This window comes from Heterodontus francisci, unplaced genomic scaffold (assembly GCF_036365525.1).
Source record: "Heterodontus francisci isolate sHetFra1 unplaced genomic scaffold, sHetFra1.hap1 HAP1_SCAFFOLD_526, whole genome shotgun sequence".
Classification (NCBI taxonomy): domain Eukaryota; kingdom Metazoa; phylum Chordata; class Chondrichthyes; order Heterodontiformes; family Heterodontidae; genus Heterodontus; species Heterodontus francisci.
Genome location: NW_027141143.1, coordinates 807498 through 818728, shown reverse-complemented (window position 1 = coordinate 818728; position 11231 = coordinate 807498). Strand labels below are relative to the sequence as shown.

The 11231-nt window shown below is 44.3% G+C and overlaps 1 non-coding gene across 1 annotated transcript; it reads left to right on the top strand.

Annotated features, from left to right (window-relative positions):
• Nucleotides 1–3957: 3957 nt before the first annotated feature.
• On the top strand, nucleotides 3958–4041 carry trnas-cga (transfer RNA serine (anticodon CGA)). Its single transcript has one exon. It is a non-coding gene; the product is annotated as a tRNA-Ser (tRNA).
• Nucleotides 4042–11231: the final 7190 nt, after the last annotated feature.

Below are 11231 nucleotides of genomic sequence, written 5' to 3'. Positions count from 1 at the left end.
CCTAGCAAAACTGAGGTCAACGGAAATCAGGGGGAAGCCCTCTGCTGGCTGGAGACATACCTGGTGCAAAGGAAGATGGTTGTGGTTGTTGGAGGTCAATCATCTGAGCTCCAGGACATCACTGCAGGAGTTCCTCAGGGTAGTGTCCTGGACCCAACCATCTTCAACTGCTTTATCATGGCCTTCCATCAATCATAAGGTCAGAAGTGGGGATGTTCGCGGATGATTGCACAATGTTCAGCACCATTCGTGACTCCTCAGATACTGAAGCAGTCCGTGTAGAAATGCAGCAAGACCTGGATAATATCCAGGCTTGGGCTGATAAGTGGCAAGTAACATTCGCGCCACACAAGTGCCAGACAATGTCCATCTCCAACAAGAGAGAATCTAACCATCTCCCCTTGACATTCAACAGCATTACCATCGCAGAATCCCCAACTATCAACATCCTAGGGGTTACCATTGACCAGAAACTGAACTGGAGTAGCCATATAAATACCATGGCTACAAGAGCAGGTCAGAGGCTAGGAATCCTGAGGCGAGTAACTCAGTTTCTGACTCCCAAAAGCCTGCCCACCATCTACAAGGCATAAGTCAGGAGTGTGATGGAATACTCTCCACTTGCCTGGATGGTGCAGCTCCAACAACACTCAAGAAGCTCGACACCATCCAGGACAAAGCAGCCCACTTTATTGGCACCCCATCTACAAACATTCACTCCCTCCACCACCGACGCACAGTGGCAGCAGTGTGTACCACCTACAAGATGCTCTGCAGCAAGGCTCCTTCGACAGCACCTTCCAAACCCGCGACGTCTACCAACTAGAAGGACAAGGGCAGCGAATACATGGGAACACCACCACCTGCAAGTTCCCCTCCAAGTCACACACCATCCTGACTTGGAACTATATCGCTGCTCCTTCACTGTCGCTAGGTCAAAATCCTTGAACTCCCTTCCTCACAGCACTGTGGGTATACCTACACCAAATGAACTGCAGCGGTTCAGGAAGGCAGCTCACCACCACCTTCTCAAGGGCAATTCGGGATGGGCAATGAATGCTGGCCTGGCCAGCGTCGCCCACATCCCATGAATGAATTTTAAAAAATTCAGGACTGAGATGAAGAGACGTTTCTTCACCCAGAGAGTGGTGAACCTGTGGAATTCGCTCCCACAGAAAGCAGTTGAGGTCAAAACATTGTATGTTTTCAAGCTCTTGAGCTCAAAGGGATCGATGGATATGGGGGAAAAGTGGAAACAGATTAGTGAGTTGTATGATCAGCCATGATCAGAATGAATGGCGGACCAGGCTCGAAGGGCCGAATGGCCTACTCCTGCTCCTATCTTCTATTCTTCTATTTTAAAAGGCAGATGGTTGTGTTGTTGGGCGTCAATCATCTCAGCTCCTGGACATAATTGCAGGAGTTCCTCAGAGTCTTGTCCTGGATCCAATCAACTTCAGATGCTTCATCAATGACCGTCCCTCCATCACAAGGTCAGACGTGGGGATGCTCGCTGATTATTGCACTATGGTTGGTCCCATTCTCGACTCCTCAGACACTGAAGCAGTCCATATGCAGCAAGGCCTGGACTACAGTCAAGCTTGGACTGATAAACGGCAAGTTGCAGTCACACCTCACAATTGCTGGACAATTTTCATCCCCAACAAGAGAAATTCTAAACATCTCCCCTTGAAGTTCAACGGCATTATCATCGCTGAATCCTCCTCCATCAACATCCTGGGATTTGCCTTGCCCATCCCTAATTTCCCTTGAGAAGGTGGTGGTGAGCTGCCTTCTTGAACCGCTGCAGTCCATGTGGTGTCGGTGCACGGACAGTGCTGTTAGGGAGGGAGTTCCAGGATTTTGATCCAATATCAGTAAAGGAACGGTGATATATTTCCAAGTCAGGATGGTGTGTGGCTTGGAGGGGAACTTGCAGATAGTGATGTTCCCACTCACCTGCTGTCCTTACCCTTCCAGGTGGCAGAGGTCACGCGTTTGCAAAGCGCTGTCGAATTGCAAAGTGCTGTTGAAGGAGTTGTGGTGAGTTGCTGCAGTGTATCTTGTAGATGATACACACTGCTGCCACTTTGGTGGCAAAGGGAGTGAATGTTTATGGTGGCGGATGGGCTGCCAATCAAGTGGGCTGCTTTGTCCCGGATGGAGTTGAGCTTCCTGAGTGCAGCTCCAATATCATTCAAGTAAGTGGAGAGTATTCCATCGCACTCCTGACTTGTGTCTTGTAGATGGCGGACAGGCTTTGGGGTGTCAGGTGTTGGGTTAATCGCTGCAGAATTCCCAGCCTCGGACCCGCTGTTGTAGACACAGTATGTATGTGGCTGATTCAGTTCTGTTTCTGGTCAATGGCATCCCCCAAAATTGTTGATAGTCGGGGTTTCAGCGATCATAATTCCATTGAACTGGGGTTCCATTCCCAATGCGGTCATAATTTGTGTTATATCGGTGACCAATGGTGCACCACAGGGATCGGTGCTGGGACCCTTGCTGTTTCTGATATCAGCAGAAAAGCTGCTCAGGTGGAAAGTCCAAAATAAAAGCATCACATGTTAGAAATATTCAGCAGATCAGGCAGCTTTTGTCGAGAAATCCTCTTCACGAAAAAAGATCTTTCTCAAACAATTGTGTTAGACTGTCGCAGCTGCTTCAGTGGGACTGTGAATGTATAATGGTGAATACTCTGTGTTGTGGTCACAGCAACTCCAAATCCAGACAGAGCTTGCTTTATGTCTTAAACCGGCTGCTGCACCAACTAATGGAATGCAGCAAATAACCAATCCTTACTTCTTGAAAATGAATTTCTTCTTGATGGAGAAAAAAAACTACTGTCTCCTTTTACAGTATTTCACTTACACATGCCTGTGCTTCACGCTCCAACATTCAAACCTGCCCCTTCTCTCAGATTATTCCTTCCACTATTAACACTCACTTGCTTCCATTTCATTTCACTGTGGCTTCGCAGACTGTAACATTCACTTTCACGGTCTTAAAGCCGTTAACATTGCTCAGTTACCACCGCTGTTTCGAGGTTACACACGTTCCATTCACACCAATGTTCATTTGGACCTTGAACTGAGTCGATACACTGAGGTCCGACCGCTCGGCAGACACATGCTACAAAAGCAGGGCTGGCCTTTGGAAGGCCAGCGGTGGGTTGTTGACAATATTTCTTTGGGGAATCCTCTTTGCCAAGGGATGTGAATTAATGAACTGGGTTTTGTTTTCATGGCAGATGATGTTTTTCTCATGAAATGTGTTCTGTGATGAATTAATGGAGAAAGAAACTGGAACATACGACCTGAAGGGGTGGTAGCGGCAGGAACACTCACAACATTTAATAAGTATTTAGATGAGCACTTGAAACGCCATAGCATACAAGGCTGCTTGCCAAGTGCTCGAAATGGGATTAGAATAGATGGGTGCTTGATCGCTGGCACAGATACGATGGGCCGAAGGGCCTATTCCTGTGCTGTATAGCTGTATAACTCTAAAGTTGATGAGGGTAGCGGTAATGTGATTGATGTTGTGGAGATGGAGTTTAAAAAGCATTCGGAGAAAGACCACATAATCAACTTGTTAGAAAAATTAAAGTGATGGAATTAAAGGACCAGTGACAGCGCGGATACAGAATTTTCTGAGGTCCATAAAACAGAGAAGAGCGAGAAGAGAAGAGGACTGATTTCCAGGGTGATGGGGAAAAGCTGGATTGTAGGATTAAACTGACTGATCTTTCAAAGAGCCGGTGCTGGCTCGGTGGGTTGAGAGGCTTCCTTCTGTGCTGTAAACTACACTGATTCCATCATGTTAATTTTAACATCCACTGGGAGATGCAACTCAACTCAAGGCTCAAAGACAATGATTCCCCAGAATATGTCTAATTTAAGCAATTGTCTAATGCATTGTACCAATGATTTAATTAGAAGAGCAAGCAGCAGCTGAGCTGTGATGGCCGAGTGGTTGAGGCGTTGGACTCGAAATCCAATGGGGAATTTCCCTGCGCAGGTTCAAGCCCTGCTCACAGCGGCTTTGTGTCATTTTTCTTGAGTTGACTGCTCACTTTGCTGGTTGGAAATGTTCAAATGTCTCAATATCAATCAGAGATCGTGGATTTGTCATAAACTGAACAAAAGGCAAAAAATGTGTGAGAAATAAACAAACAAATCAGCCTGTTGAAGGTGAAGAAATGGGAAAAAGCAGCTAATATTGAAAGGCGTGGGTGAGCTTCACTGGCGTGGGCTCAATGCATTCACTCTCGCGTTCTTGGTTCGATTCCTGGTCAGAAAGTAATCAGTCTTTTTTACTGTTATGACAACTCTCACAAATGTGACTGACATTAAAAAGAAACAGCAAATGGTTCGCAACTCGGCAGTCATAGACTTATACAGCAGAAAAACAGGCCCTTCGGCCAATCGTGTCTGTGCTGGTCATAAAGAACCTAATTATTCGAATCCCATTTTTCAGCACTTGGCCTGTAGCCTTGTATTCTCTGCCGTTTCAAGTGCTCATCGAAATACTTGGTAAATGTTGTGAGGGTTCCTGCCTCTACCAACCCTTTTCAGGCAGTGTGGTCCAAATTCCAAACACCCTCTGAGTGAACTTTTTCCCTCAAATCCACTCTAAACCTCCTGCCCCCTACCTTAAATCTATGCCCCCTGGTTATTGACACCTCCGCTAAGGAAAAGGTTTCTTTCTGTCGAACCTATCAATGCCCCTCTAATTTTGTATACCTCAATCGTGTCCCCCCTCAGCCTTCTCTACTCTAAGGAAAATAACCCGAGCCATTTCAGTCTCTCTTCATAACTGAAATGTTCCAGGTCAGGCAACATCATCCTGAATCGCCTCTGCACCCTCTCCAGGGCAATCACATCCTTCCTAAAGTGTGCTGCCCAGAGTACTGCGCACAGTACTCCAGTTGTGGCCGAACTAGCATTTTATACAGCTCCATCATAACCTCCCTGCTCTTATATTCTGTGCCTCGGCTAATAAAGGCAATTATCCCATATGCCTGCCTAACCACCTCATCTGCCAGTGCTGCTGCTTCAGTGGTCTATAGACAAGTACACCAAGGTCCCCCAGACCTTCTGTACTTCCTAGGGTCCTAGCATCCATTGTATATTCCCTTGCCTTGTTCGTCCTCCCAAAATGCATCACCTCACACTTATCAGGATTAAATTCCATTTGCCACTGCTCCACCCATCTTACCAGCCCCTCTATATCGTCCTGTAATCTAAGGCTTTCCTCCTCACTATTTACGACACCACCAATTTTCGTGTCATCTGCGAATTTACTGATCATACCTCCTATATTCACGTCTAAATCATTAATGTACACTACAAACAGTAAGGGTCCCAGCAGTGATCCCTGCGCTACACCACTGGTCACAGGCTTCCACTCACAAAAACAACCCACGACGACCACCCTCTGCCTCCTGCCACTAAGTCAATTTTTGATCCACTTTGCCAAAGTTCCCTGGATCCCATGGGCCCTTACCTTCGTAACCAATCTCCCATGCGGGACTTTATCAAAAGACTTACTAAAGTCTATTTGACTACATCAACTGGTTTACCCTCATCTACACATCTAGCCACCACCTCAAAGAATTCAATCAAGTTAGTTAGACACGATCCCTCCCTGACAAAGACATGTTAACTATCCCTAATTAATCCCTGCCTCTCCAAGTGGAGATTAATCCAGTCCCTCAGAATTTCTTCCACTAGATGCCCAACCACTGATGTTAGATTCACCGGTCTGTCATTACCTGGTTTATCCCTGGAACCCGTCTTGAAGAAAGGTACCATCTTCGCTGTCCTCCAATCCTCTGGTACGTCTCCTGTGGCCAGAGAGGATCTGAAAATTTGTGTCAAAGCCCCTCTGATCACCTCCCTTGTCTCACATCATAGCCTGGGATACATCGCACCTGGGCCTGGGGATTTATCAAATTTTAAGCCCGCTAAAACAGGTAATGATTCCTCCCTTTCAATGTTAATGTGTTCAAGTATATCACAATCTCCCTCCCTGATATCTACACCCACATCGTCCTTCTCCATAGTGAACACAGATGAAAAGTAATCTTTTAAAACCTCACCTATAACCTCCAGCTCCACACACAGATTGCCACTTTGGCCCCTAATGGACCCCTGTTTCGCCTGTAGATTCTATACCCTGGAATATTGAGTTGCCAGTCCTGCCCCTCCCTCAATCATGTCTCTGTGATATCAATAAGATCATAATCCAATGTGACAATCCTCGCCCTCAATTCATCTGCCTTACTGGTAAGATTCCTTTCATTAAAATCGATGCAATCCAGCCTTGCATTTTTCACTTGTGCCTTAACAATATTTGCTCTGCATTCCACAATGACTCAGTTTGTCTTTTATATTTGGCTGTGCATCACCCCCTACTGTACCTCCACTTTGTTTCCCATCCCCCTGCCAAATTATGTTAGCACCCTGCAACCCCACCCACCCCGCCCCCGCACCCACCACCCCACCCCAGCCCCGCACCCCCAACAGCACTACCAAACCTCTCAGCAAGATTGTGGTCCCGTTCCAGTTCAGGTGCAACCCACGCAACTTGCACGCCAGAAACAGACCCAGTGATCCCTCCTGCACCATCTCCTCAGCCACGCATTCATCTGCTCTATCCTCCTATTCCTATACTCACTCGCATGTGGCACCAGGAGTAATCCAGAGAATACCCCGTTTGAGATCCTGCTTTTCAATCTTCGACCTAGCTCCCTAAATTCTTGTTGCAGTGCCTCAGCCCTCTTTCTGCCTATGTCAGTGTGTACCACGACCTCTGAATGTTCACCCTCCCCCTTCAGAATGTCCTGCAGCTGCTCCATGACATACTTGACCAGAGCACCAGGGAGGCAACATACCATCCTGGAGACCATTTCCCACCACTGAAACGCCTATCTGTACACCTCACGATAGAATCCCCTATCACTATAGCTCTTCCATTCTTTTTCCTGTCCTGCTGTGCAGCTGAGCCACCTGCGGTATCTGTGGAGAGAGCGAAACACAATTAAAGGTCCAGGTCGGTGACTGTGCAGCAGAGCTGAAGAAGTCAGAGATGTAACTGGTCGATAACAGTTATAGAGACAGAGCTTGGGAAGGAAAGGGGAACATGTTAGAACACAGAGTGATGAACTGATGAAAGTGAGAAAAAGGCCAGGAAAATATTGGTGACAGTCAATGGGGCAGATATTTCTGCCTGCTGCTCAACCTGCACAAATATCATTCCTGATCAACAAATCACAAATGCTCTGTCAACGAATCCTGCTGGACCGAACGGCCTCCTTCTGTACTGTACGTTTCTGCTATTGTATGTTCGTTAACAGCACTGCTGCTGCCTTCACAGTCATTCTACCATCTTCCAACCCATTAGAGCCAAATACACATTGAAAACCAGTGAGAAATTATGCAGAGTTTGAAATATAAGCAAGGGGTAAAAGATTGGAAGGAGAGTGTGACTGGGGATAATTGCTAATGGGAACAACTCTTACACATTCCAGTATTCAGTATCTGGAAGAAGCAGGAAGATGAGATCACAGTGCTTATTTATCCTGTTATCTGCAAAACCCATTGTTTCCCAATGTCCTCCATCTTTCATTCCCATTCCTGGCTTTCCAGGGAAATCTGGGTTTCATGAATTCGATCTGTTCACATCAGGCATCTAATTCACCTGGGAGCTGGGGGAACAGAGAGAGCTGGAGAAAAAGCAATGATAGAAGCTGAAGGAGATCCCACATGAAACTGGCAGAATTTGATGTGTGTCAGTTGTTTCTATTGATGTATGATGGCAGTGTGCTGCTTTGTACATTGATGAGGTTGGTTCATCTTGGAAATTGAAAATTGTACATCTGCAGCTTTGTGCTCATGTCAACACATTCTGTGCTGTCATTGCCTGAACAAGGCTTTTGTGTTTCAGGTAAACATTTGATTGTTTTAATGAGAAACTAATCTGTGGTGAAAATGGCCTGAAGTGAAGAAATAGCAAATGTAGCGTGGAGCAGCTCACTTGTAGTGAATTCTGGCAGATTCCCTGGTGGTCTTGTGGAATTCAATGCTTTCTACATCGCAGACATGGTTATATTCCTAGTCAAGGAATGAAACACGGTCAGGGAATGATATTTTCTTGCTGCTGTATGAAATGACACAAAAATGCATTCCTTGCTGAATAAAAACGTAATGAAGCTCATTGGGAATAATATTTGTTCTTCTGTTCTCTTTGTTCTTTTGTTCTCTTTTGCACCACCTCACTTTATTTGCTTAAAATCTATTACATTGCTAACCTTTGCCAGTTCTAGTGAAATGTCGCTGACCTTAACCGTTAACTCTGCCGCGCTCTCCACAGATGCGGTCAGACTTGCTGAATATTTCCAGCACTTTTTGTTTTTATTTCAGATTTCCAGCATCTGCAATATTTTGCTTTTATATTAGGGTTGTTGCGACAGGCGTACTTCTTTAATTCTTCATCAACTTTAACAAGTTCCAACATGGCAGACTGGCAGATATGAAGCAGTGTCACTGAGCAGCACGAACAGAAATCAGTATTAGACTAAAATCACAATTATCTATCACTGTGTACTGTCAGGGCACTTCATGATGAAACTGTCACTGCTTCAGAAAATTCGTAAAGAGAACATTCCCTCTTGCATTTTTATCTCTGCTAACATTCGCCATTATATTTTGAGATGAAGCTGCACCATGAAACATTCCGATATCTTGAAAATGTGCAACCTCCCCATGTAGAAATTGACTCCACACTCCCCATGTGATAGGTAAGGATACTCATCACTGAACTAAAAAGGAAGGAACACAACTCACAGTTGTGTATCCACAACAGAAGCATCAGACCAAGAATCGCACTGTTCACAGACCTGGGTTCATCCACCAGCCCCTGAGGGAGGATTTTTATTCCAGACAGACACCGAGGAGCGGGAAACAAAGAGAAAAAGAGAGAAAAGGAGAAAGAGAACGGCAGAGTGTGGAGTAGATGCTGAAAGGAACAGATTCACTCCACAATTCCATATTTTACTTCACTGAGACTGACAGACAGAAAGGAAGAAAAGAAAAGAAAACAGCGCCTTTCACGTCCCCAGGATCTCACAAAGCACTTTACAGTCAAGGAAGTACTTTTAAAGTGTGGTCACTGCAGTCATTTAATGGCAGAGAGAGAGAGAGAGAGTTGGACAAAAATGCTGATCCATCAGATGTCAAAATATGATCTTAAGAATTGCATCTCAAAATAGAATCTTTCTTTCCAGGTCTATAAAAATCTTGCTGTTTGTTTGATTCCGGATCAGCAAATGTAAACCTGAAGCTGAGTGACTAAATTTCGCCTCTAATACCTGATGAAACAGGGAAAAAGCTTCGCAAATTCCATCAGTTCACCTTCCAGCCTTCTCTATTTTCGAGGTTTTCCTGTTGGTTTTCAGCTCTCTGTTCTGGTAAAAGTTGTCAATGAACGTTTATTTTCCTGTTCCCTGTGAGAGCTGGCAGCGGTGGAAACAATTCCGAATGTCCGAGGTATTTCACTTTGTTTTTTTTAAATTTATTAATTCATTCTCTCGATGTATTCATTACCTAACCACTCGACTATAACGACTCGGTCTATATCTGTTTCAATGTTGCTCAGTTAAAATTTAAATCATCCTCTGCTTTTTAATACACCTGCAGTTAGTCGCTGAACAGTCTCCACTCAAGAAAATGCAGAAAGAGACAATCTCGTCTTTTATTATTTTTACCCTGCTACTTTCCACTGCAACATTTTAAAATGATGCTACACAACTAAAATAAATCAAGTTTGTGAAGGTAAAAATCCAGTCACCTCCTCAGGGAATTGAACCACATTGACACACACAGAGAATGAAACACACAGATATGTACACCGAGAGTAAGGGAGGCCGAAAGAGAGACAGACAGCCGGAAAGAAAGAGTATCTACAATTTGGTAGATTTTTGTTCCATTTCTAAAGGTACATTTTGAAATGGAAATGAGAAAATCCTGGAGGGATTGAAAGGTGCAGGATTTTATTACCTGTAATTGATGATGGGTTCTGCAGGGACCTGGTTAAACTTTGAAATAATCAGAAAGGTAGACAGCAGGACACGAGCACTCACACAGAATTCACAACAGATTGTTAAGTTTATCATCTTAACCACTCGGCTGCAACTACATGCAATAAAGCATTATACCTGGTAAATGGAGTTCGGTCATAAAAGCAACAGCAAAGTTAAAAATATACTTGCCCAACTTGGGATGAAACTGAGCACAAAAGCAAAAATACTGTTGTTGCTGGAAATCTAAAATATGAGCAGAAAGTGATGGAAATACTCAGCAGGTTCGCCAGCATCTGTGGAGTGAGAAACAGAGTTAATGTTTCAGGTCAGTGATCGTTTCAAGAGATCTCGATGTCGACTCTTCTTCTGTCAATCTTCCTCAATCTGTACTCTCTGGATCTTCAATCCTTCAGCCAATAGAAACAGTTCCTCTTTAATTCTAGGATCTAAACCCTTCATTTAAGCATTCGATCTATTCTCCTCTCTCCTTCTCTGCTCGAAGATGAACAACCCCAGCTTCTCCAGCCTATCCACATATCTGGAATCTCACATTCCTGAATTATATTTTCCTGAAGATTGAAGACGTCAAAAGCAAAAACATTTGATGTTTTCAACACGGCTGCTGAAATAGCCAGAATGTCATGAGCTTCGAATCATTTATAGATCATTTAAAGATGACTTTGAAAAAAATCACCTCGTGCTAATTTAAAATAACAGTTTAACATTCTGGTTATGCTCCCCAGGTTGATTGCAGTGCAGTGTTTCCATAAAGTTAGAGTTCTCATCTTTCTTGTATTTGGGAACAGTCCCCAGTTCAAAACCACGTTGAAACCTTATCAAAACGTATTCCATGAAATACCAGGAAACCTTGAGTGATAGACATTCGTCAATACATGTTATCAAATTGCAATATGTCACAGACTGTTACATTTGCTTTTCCTCTGTACAGTTCTGTACACTCAAGCTGTTCACAGCGTCTTTCACTCAATTTCCTTTCTACCCCTGTCAGAGCAGAAAGTCACCCTCAACGTTGAACATTACAGCTGATTTCTGTTCAAATTTGTGAGCGATTATTAAAGGATCATTCCGTGCTACCTCGGTTAATAAGAGCCGGTCAAAGCTTTATGTCGCACAGGAAAACAGTTAC